The sequence below is a fragment of the Tasmannia lanceolata genome, unplaced genomic scaffold, assembly GCF_043159265.1.
Source record: "Tasmannia lanceolata isolate RefF3 unplaced genomic scaffold, GAP_Taslan_0.1 ptg000003l, whole genome shotgun sequence".
In the NCBI taxonomy this organism is placed as follows: domain Eukaryota; kingdom Viridiplantae; phylum Streptophyta; class Magnoliopsida; order Canellales; family Winteraceae; genus Tasmannia; species Tasmannia lanceolata.
This window is the reverse complement of record NW_027518680.1, coordinates 35,379,888-35,389,762: the sequence shown is the minus strand read 5'-3', so window position 1 is coordinate 35,389,762 and position 9,875 is coordinate 35,379,888.

The window sequence follows — 9,875 nt, the reverse complement described above, 5'->3', positions numbered from 1 at the left end:
CTCACAGATTATTGGTTTACACCGCACAATCAATTGTTTAAACCAATAATGTGTGAGATATCATTGGTTTAAATACCTAATAATTTAGAACTTAGTTGAGAAAACACCTAATTTTTCAAATATCAATGGTTTAAATCAATAATTTCTCACAGATTATTTGTTTACACCCCTAAAGTTTGAACAATCAATTGTTTAAATCAATAATGTGTTAGATATCATTGGTTTAAACCACTAATATTTTAGAACACAGTTGAGAAAACCTCTAATGTTTCAAATATCAATGGTTTAAATCAACAATTTCTCACAGATTATTGGTTTACACCCCACAATCAATTGTTTAAACCAATAATGTGTGAGATATCATTGGTTTAAACACCTAATAATTTAGAACTCAGTTGAGAAAACACCTAATTTTTCAAATATCAATGGTTTAAATTAATAATTTCTCATAGATTATTGGTTTACACCCCTAAAGTTTGAACAATCAATTGTTTAAACCAATAATGTGTGAGATATCATTGGTTTAAACCCCTAATAATTTAGAACTCAGTTGAGAAAATCCCTAATTTTTCAAATATCAATATTTTAAATCAATAAGTTCTCACAGATTATTGGTTTACACCCCATAATCAATTGTTTAAACTAATAATGTGTGAGATTTCATTGGTTTAAACCACCAATATTTTACAACTCAGTTGAGAAAACCTCTAATTTTTCAAATATCAATGGTTTAAATCAATAATTTCTCACAGATTATTAGTTTACACCCCACAATCGATTGTTTAAACCAATAATGTTTGAGATATCATTGGTTTAAACACCTAATATTTTACAACTCAGTTGAGAAAACACCTAATTTTTCAAATATCAATGGTTTAAATCAATAATTTGTCATAGATTATTGGTTCACGCCCCTAAAGTTTGAACAAACAATTGTTTAAACCAATAATGTGTGAGATATCATTGGTTTAAACCCCCTAATAATTTAGAACTCAGTTGAGAAAACCCCTCATTTTTCAAATATCAATGGTTTAAATCAATAATTTTTCACAGATTATTGGTTTACACAACACAATCAATTGTTTAAACCAATAATGTGTGAGATATCATTGGTTTAAACCACTAATATTTTACAACTCAGTTGAGAAAACCCCTAATGTTTCAAATATCAATGGTTTAAATTAATAATTTGTCACAGATTATTGGTTCACGCCCCTAAAGTTTGAACAATCAATTGTTTAAACCAATAATGTGTGAGATATCATTGGTTTAAACCCCTAATAATTTAGAACTCAGTTGAGAACACCCCTCATTTTTCAAATATCAATGGTTTAAATCAATAATTTCTCACAGATTATTGGTTTACACAACATAATCAATTGTTTAAACCAATAATGTGTGAGTTATCATTGGTTTAAACTACTAATATTTTACAACTCAGTTGAGAAAACCCCTAATGTTTCAAATATCAATTGTTTAAATCAATAATTTCTCACACATTAATGGTTTAAACCAATATTTGTGAGAAATCATTGTTTAAACCCCTAATATATTTAAAATAAGTTGTAATGTTTCAAGGATCAGTGGTTTAAACGAATAGTTTCTCAGAAATTATTGGTTTAAAACCATAAACTGTTGAAAATCAATCGTTTAAACAAATAATTGTTGAGAAATCATTCGTTCAAACCCTTAGTATTTGGGAAATCAATTGAGAGAACCCTTAAACTTTGAAAGGTCAATTCTTTAAAGCAATAATTTTTCAGAAATTATATGTTTAAAAACATAATATTTCTGAAATCAGTTGTGATAACCTCTAATTTTTGAGAAATCAATGGTTTAAACATATAATTTGTGAGACATTATCGGTTTAAATCCCAAAAGTTTGGAAAAAACAAAAAAATAATGGTTTAAACAAAAATTTGTTGAGAAATCAGTTGTTTTAAACACAGAACTTTGAGAAATCAGTTGAGAAAGCCCATAATTGTTAAAAAATCACTGCTTTAAACCACCATTCCATTGCTTCCTTTGTAGGGGCATAAACCACCATTCGATTGGTTCACTCCAAAGTACCATTCTATTGCATTGCACCAATACTAACCTCCCTTTCATGGAAAGGTATGTAGTTCCCTTTCCATTCTCCTCTCTTTCCATTTTTAGCACATTTAAATTGCTTTAAACAACTTCTAATCAGTGTTTAATTTTGTCTTTACAGGAGAGACAAACGAAGGGCTTCTTTTGTCTTACACATCGACGGCACTCTAAAGGATGTGGTATCATTTGAATACGTGGGCGGGAAGATGTTGCCTCCTATTGTTGGTCGGAGAGCAAAATATAGAGATTTTGATAATCTAATTCATAGCAAAATTGGGACCAATCGAAGTAAGGTTTCTCTATATATAAAGTGTCGATATGTTTTTGACTCATCTCATATCATCTTATATGATATTCGAGATGACGACGACCTTGATCTAGTAATGATGCTCTTTGATAGTACGGTCATTAACACTGTGAGCCTATATGTAACTAAAGAGTTCAGATTCGGAGGAAACAATTCTCCGGAGCCTACGATTCCTTCCTCATTTGCAGAGGCTTCGAGGCCGAATATTAGTACTGTCCATGTGGTTCCTGCATCACCGATTCTAACGGCCGTTGCTCGAAAAGAGAAAAGAACGCTTGGCGGTATTCATACCATACATCGGTAAATTATAGTATTGAACAATTGTTGGGTGCGATTAATATTCATTCCTTTCATTTGTAAATCAATTACTTTAACTTTAATTGGCTACCGATCTACAGGTATGAAGTGGACTTGAATCAGGATTTTGAAGATCCCACTTTGAATGAGACCGACGCGACTGAGACCGAGTTTGAGAAAACCCAACCAGGCAGAAACGATTGGGACTTCTGTAGGGATTTTGGAGGTGATATTCATGCTATTGATTTGGTTCGACCGAACGATGGCAGTAATAACGACGATGAAGAGGACTTCGGTTATGATGAAGAGGACTTCGGTTATGATGAAGAGGACTTCGGTGACGATGATGAGATGGGTAATGAGGAGAAGGATGAACCTACTAATTATCTAGGCGATGCTTTGGGAAATACCAATATAAGGCAGCCGATGGAAGCGGATGAAATGGTTGTAGGGGGTGATGAAGTAAATGTGATCGTGGGACCTGACGATTTCACGGTCGAGGTAATATTCCCAAATCTTAAAGTCTTTCAGAAGAAAGTCACAGAGTACGCAATCCGGCATCGGTTTGTGTTTGTCCCACAAGAGACAAATCCCACAAAGTACGGCGTTAGATGCAAGGATCGTACATGCCCATGGCGTATCACAGGGACCACTTATACATATTATGTTAAGGTAAAAATATTTATCCCTCAGCACACATGCTCAAGCACAATGAAAGGGAACGATCATCCCATGGCCACTGCAAAGTGGGCTGCTGAGTGCTCTTTAGCCTTATTCAAAGCCCAGAAGATGTTAGGGCTCCTATGATAAGACGGTACATCAAGGCCCACTGGAGTATAACAATGTCGTATCGAAAAGCCCACATGGCAAAGATGATCATATAGGAAATTATGTGTGGGAATGCCGATGCATCATATCGCATCCTGCCTGCATATGCTGATGAGTTGGTAAGAAGGAATCCTGGCACAGTAGTGCGGTTGTGCCGAACTTGAGAGCTGCGGCCAAGAGGGGATGATACATTTGGGCGTTTCTTTTGGTCATTTGGCCCTAGCATTAGTGCGTTCAACCGAACAGTTAGGCCCCTCGCCCTAATTGATGGGACCCATCTGCGGGGGAAGTACAGGGGGACTCTTCTAGCCGCAACTGCGATAGATGGCAACAATGGGTTATTCCCGCTGGCACTTGCAGTAGTCGAGGCCGAGACGTATGATAGTTGGGTATGGTTCATGCATTTGTTCCGTCAGAATTTCATTTCGGCAGGACGAGATGTCATCACGATTGGGTCCGACCGGATGAAGGGGTTGCCTAGAGCCGTAGCGGAAGCTCTCCCAGGGTCGCACCATTTCTATTGCATCCACCACCTCAGTGCCAACTTCCATGGAAAATTTAAGAGTGAAGATCTGCGGAAACTTTTTATGAATGCTGCATATTCCCTAAGGGAGGGTGCTTTTAAGGATGCGATGGAGAGTATTAAAACCATGAGTAAAAGCGCAGAGAAATGGATATCGGAGATTCCTAAACAAAATTGGGCCAGCGCTTATTTTGAAGGTTCTAGATATAACGTGCTGACAACTAACGCGGCTGAGAGCTTCAATGCACTTTTAAAGGGCGCAAGGGAGCTGCCTATTGCAGCACTTGTCGAACAGACAAGATGTAAACTATCTGACTTCTTTCAGTACCGTCAGAAGGCAAGTACGAAGTGGACGACTCGTTTGACCCCAAACGCGGAAGACTGGTTGGCCGAATAATGTATTCTAGCAGGTGCTTATATGGCGCACCAGTGTGGTTGGACCGTATATGAGGTCAAGTCCAAGTACCACGTTGATGAGGTGGACTTAGAAAAAAAAACATATACGTGTCGTTTGTTCCAAACGATGGGAATGCCGTGCTCCCATGAGATAGCAGCCATGGGACTGGACCAACGAGACCCATACAGTTACTGCGAGGAATGGTATCATGTCGATACGTATCGGAGGACTTACGATGGAGCAATTTATCCCACGTTAGACCGATCACAATGGCCGGAGCGTACCCATCCTTTGCCGTTGGTATTGCCGCCAAAATCAAGACGACAGCCAGGCCGACCGAAAAAAGTGAGAACGGAGAGAGGGATGCAAAGAGGAGTGCACCATAAGTGCGGTACTTGCGGTCAACTTGGACATAATAAGAGATCGTGCAAGAATCCGCCCATCGTAAGTCCTCAGCCAAACGCAGTCCCAATCGGGCCTTCCGCACCGATGGGAAACCGGCATGTAATTTTTTAACTTGTGTTTACTCTTATATTATGATCCTCAATACAATTCGTGCCCCAGCTTGAAACTATTCTTCTAAATTTTATTGCAGGCCCGTCCTATCCCGGCCGCCTCCGTTCTTTTAAGTACGATTCTTTTGTTCTATTTTTAGGATCATTTGAATTGAAGGGACTTGGATTTCGTTGATAGAAACTGTTTCGAGGGTCGTTATCTAATGCTTTATCGAAAACTACTGGTCTAAGGACCAATGAACCACTGCGCAATTCAACCAGTGAGGATTCATCTGAAGATTATGAAGTTATATGGGAATGGCCTAGCATTATGTGTAGATATATTTTTTGAGAAATTTTACTGTTTTATACCCTATAATGTACAGCCTTCAATTTGTACCTAGAAAATGGTTGATTATATAACAGCTTGGGCGTTGGATTTGCGCGTAAGAAAATTGTTACTCTCTATATTTCTCTCTATCAATGAAGTTTGCAACACAGGTTTCATTTTAGATACTACTCTCATGCCATTTGCAAATGGGCTATCCTTGATCTTTATTGCACTGGGGGCAATTATGAAGCCAAGTTTTGATCTGCCTAAAATGGGTATCCTTGATCAAGCACACTCACTGTCAAAAAGTATAAAGCTATATAAATATAAAGCTCCAAAAATATCCAACCATCATATAGCAGCTGTAGAAATATAAAGCTAATACAGCCCAAAACATCCACAAAGAGACTCTGAATATAGCAAAGGAGTCGGACCCAAAAAATTGAGCCATCAGCAAATAACTGCATCCATCTACTGCTCTGGAGGAGGTGGTGGCGGATAAGAAGAGGAACTGCCCTGATGCTGACTCGACGGACCACCGGAGAGGTACTGATAAAGGGTAGAGAACTGGGCGTCAACGTGAGTGGAGAGCGACTGGAAACGAGTAGACATCTCTGTGTCAACATGGGTAGTGAGCTGCTCAAACTGCGTGGTCATAGATCGCTCAAGGGCCTCCTGCATGGCTGCGAAACCTTGAGAGAAATTCGAAGAGGCATAGGGCGCCGCAGGGGCCTCAGTCTCCGGAGCGTCCTCGTCTTCTTCTTCATCAAGGTCTATGGCAACTTCTTCATCAGGGTCAACGGCAACCACTTCATTCGCAAGTGCCATGCGCCGGAAGGTCCAATCATCAAAAGGAGCGGTGGGAGTGTCGGTGGCCTCACCCTCCAGAGTGATACCGAAGTGGCATGCCATACGGCAGTGAGGCGCGGTATCGAGAAAGAGTCTGGAACATGAAGCGAAAGATAATGTATGGTAGACAACGCCGGCGACCCTGAAGGATGCAATATATGAGGTATGCCTCAAGGGGTCGGATGGCATCGGTCATGCCACCGCGTGGGGTGAAGTTGTTGAACATGAAGTTATGAAGCATTTTGGCCACAGGTATGAGGTCAGAAGTTTGCACAAGCATGTTGGGACGATAGTGCTTGGTAATTTGGCCAAACACTGTGTCGTGATCAAGATCTGGGAGGGAATGGATCCCATTGCCTGGCCAAAAGTAATGGTCAAAGCCGTCAGAACTAAGTGCGAGTATCTCAACAAGTTGATGAATATTGAGTTTGATGGGGGTGTTCTTGACACGAGATTCAATTCGGAAGTAAGAGGGAGTGATAGTGAGATTGGTATAGAAAAGACGAACTAACCGAGGGTAGACAAGCTCGTGGAGATGAAGAAATTGGGTCCACCTAACGGCATCAAATCGCGCTTGAAGGTCGAAATGGTGGAGAACGTCGGGCTCAATGAATCGGCCGGTGAGGATGCCCCGATTAGCCAGTTTTGGCCATGTCTTCTTGGCTTGGGCGGAGGAGAAGTATGAATCGGAAATAACCTCAGTTTCCGAAACCAGAGCTTTAGCCTTGGCTTTCTTTCTTGATGGTCCTTCATCGTCTCGCCCGCCGGAGGAACCGCCAGGTTTTGGATTTTTTGTTCTAGGCATGGTTGGAAAATTAGGGTTTGAAGAGAAGGAACAGAAAGAGAGAAAAAGAGGGAGTTGAAGCCCTAAATGGAAGAATATGATGAAACAAGGGGAGAGAAGGAAGAAAAACGGGTTAGATGTAGGATGGAGAGGAGAGATTGGGGAAAAGAAGAGGAAGGGACACCTAAAAGATGGAAAAATGAGAGAAAGAGGAAAGGGTTTGAAGAAAAATGGTGTGGGTAGGGTTTAGGAGAGAAATGTAGGGTTTGGTAAGGAAGAAGAGGATCGAGGATGGAGGGAGGATGGATGGTGGATTTAGGGGAAAAAAACAAAAATGAAGGAGGTTTTCTCAGGAGGTTTTTGAGATGGAGGAGAAAAAGGGAGCAAGAAATAAAAATTAGAAAAACGAGTCGGTCCAGGCATTATGCGCGCCTGGGTTGACTCTCGGAATTCCGAGAAAAATAATTTGGAATTCCGACACATTTTTTTTGGTGTAGTTGGGTTACTGCGGAATTCCGAGAAACAGAATTCCACAGTAACAATTGCGTCTGTTGGGGTTTCGTATATGGCTACTGCGGAATTCCGAGCAAATTCTCGGAGTTCCGCAGATTTTTTATCCCTGTGTTGGTATTTGGCATGCCGATTGCGGAATTCCGAAGCTTTTCTCGGAATTCCGAGTTCGGAAGTCCTAGATTTTCGTCGGAATTCCGCAGTAGAGTTTCTACGTTATTTTTTTTAATGTTTCCCCAAATTTCGAACTGATTATTGGCCACAAATTCCGAACTGATTTTTGGCCACGGAATTCTGGGTTCAAAACTGATTATTGGCCACAAATTTACTTTTATAAGTTCGACTGAAGTAATCAACTTTCGGCTTACATTGGATCTCAAAATCTAAAACAAATTTATAGAGTACAAACCATCATCCATGTATTTGATAAGATCCACATTTAGAACAACAGAGATGTTTTCGTGTTGGAATGTGTACCACTTACATATCCGTGTAAAGCCTATCTTATTTACAACAGCATTTTCTGGTTGTTGCTACAAAGAGACAAACCAAATACAATGTTGATATGAAAAACAATTTTAGGCATCTTCCCAGCCTTCGACGTCGCCAACCCTGCCTGTTCATCAACTCCTACAAGTTCAGAACCGTGCCACACCGGCCTTCTAAGAAATCCTCCAACAATTGTCCTCTCATCAGCTCTATATCTGCCTGACTGAACTTTGGCAGAACGTCACATGCCAGGCAGTCCATCTCCTTAAGCACAAACAGCCCGCAATCATTGCTACAAAACAATAACACATCATCGACCACTGTGGACCCCGATCCGGGAGAGAGGTGGGGGACGAGCCCCCAGCGGCCTCTTGGATCATCCACATGTGAAGGAGAGCTCTACCAAGGAACTCTTGAAACGGATGCCACCCTCATAGCATAGCATGAGTGGCGATATAAAAGAGATACCTCTCGATTCAGGAACAAGTCCAGATTCGAAACGTACCTAAACAAACTCAGAGTCGCCATCCATGGTATACGGCCATGGATCCTTTAAACAAAAATATGCTCCGTATACCATGGATAACCAGAAATATATATGGGTTTGTGCCTGATTACGAATGGAGAAGGTTTGAGAGCACCCCCAATTCGTCCGAGTGTAAGCACTTGGTCTCTTATGCCATTTATTATTAAATTCGAAGAGTTTCGGGCGAAAATCATATGAAATAGGAACAATTCTCAGGAATCGTCTACCTAAGCATGCATTTCCTGAGGATAAAGAAATAAGCATACACAAAATGAAATGAAAAAAATGTGTCACCTAAGCAAAGCTAGGTTATGAGTGACATACTTAATGGGTGTCTAAGTTTTGGTGGACATACACATGCAAGCTACAGCTAAAGGTATAGTATCAATACAAGAAAGTAAGAAAACACATCAAAACATAAAACACAAATCAATCCTATATATGACAGGACAAGACAAATCCTAACTCTAATGCGACTTGACTCGGACCAAGATGACCGTCCATCCCAGCTGCTCTACGTATCCCGGCCTCGGGAAGAATCGGAGTCAACGTAGTTCGATGTCCTATTCTAACTACGATGCCTAACCATCTAGAATCGCTATCCTAGACTCGATCCACTAGACTCGACTGATTTTTAAAACTTTTTGCATGATTACTTAAGTTCAAGTGAATTGTAATTTTTAGGACTCTCTATATGCCGTAACTAATGCAAGTTGATTAGCCTTAAGCTAATGCAGGTGGGCCCTACATCCTATGTGTAACTAGGCTGTATTTCCTAAGGAAAACAAAAGGTTGACTAACGCATCCTATTCTAGTCATCAGTGGGCGATGTAGATCGCCAACTGACCGGACAGAGGCGCTCCAATAACTCTAGGACAAACCCCTAACTCTAAAACAAGCACGCAACAAACAGACAACAAATCAAAACAAAACCTCAACTCTAAAACTCTCTATCTAAGACAAAGTCCTAACTCTAGAGGAAGATTTTTTCGAAAAAACAATGTTTTGGAAGATTTTTGGTATTTTTAAAAAGGTTAAATGATTTATTTACAAAGTTTGGCTGGACCTGAGATAAGTATCTCAAGCTGCACTACGTACCTCTTAGAAGAGGATCAAGCCAACGTAGTTCGAAACGAACTCTTCTACTACGCTCCTAAAGCTCAAAAGCACTTCAAATGACTTAAGGTTTTTGATATTTTTCAACTGTTTTTGAATTTTAAGATATTTCAATATTTTTGAATTTTTTAAAAATATTCAATTGTTTTTGGATTTCAAATTTCTAATGTTTTTGTGATTTTTAAATGATTTCAATGGTTTATGGATTTTAAAATTTTAAATGTTTTCACCCTTTTGGTCAAAGACCAAAGGGAACACACAATGCAACACCCTAGGGTAAAACCCTTAGGGTAAAGGGGAAACCCCAAACCAATAAACTAGTACCTCAAAACA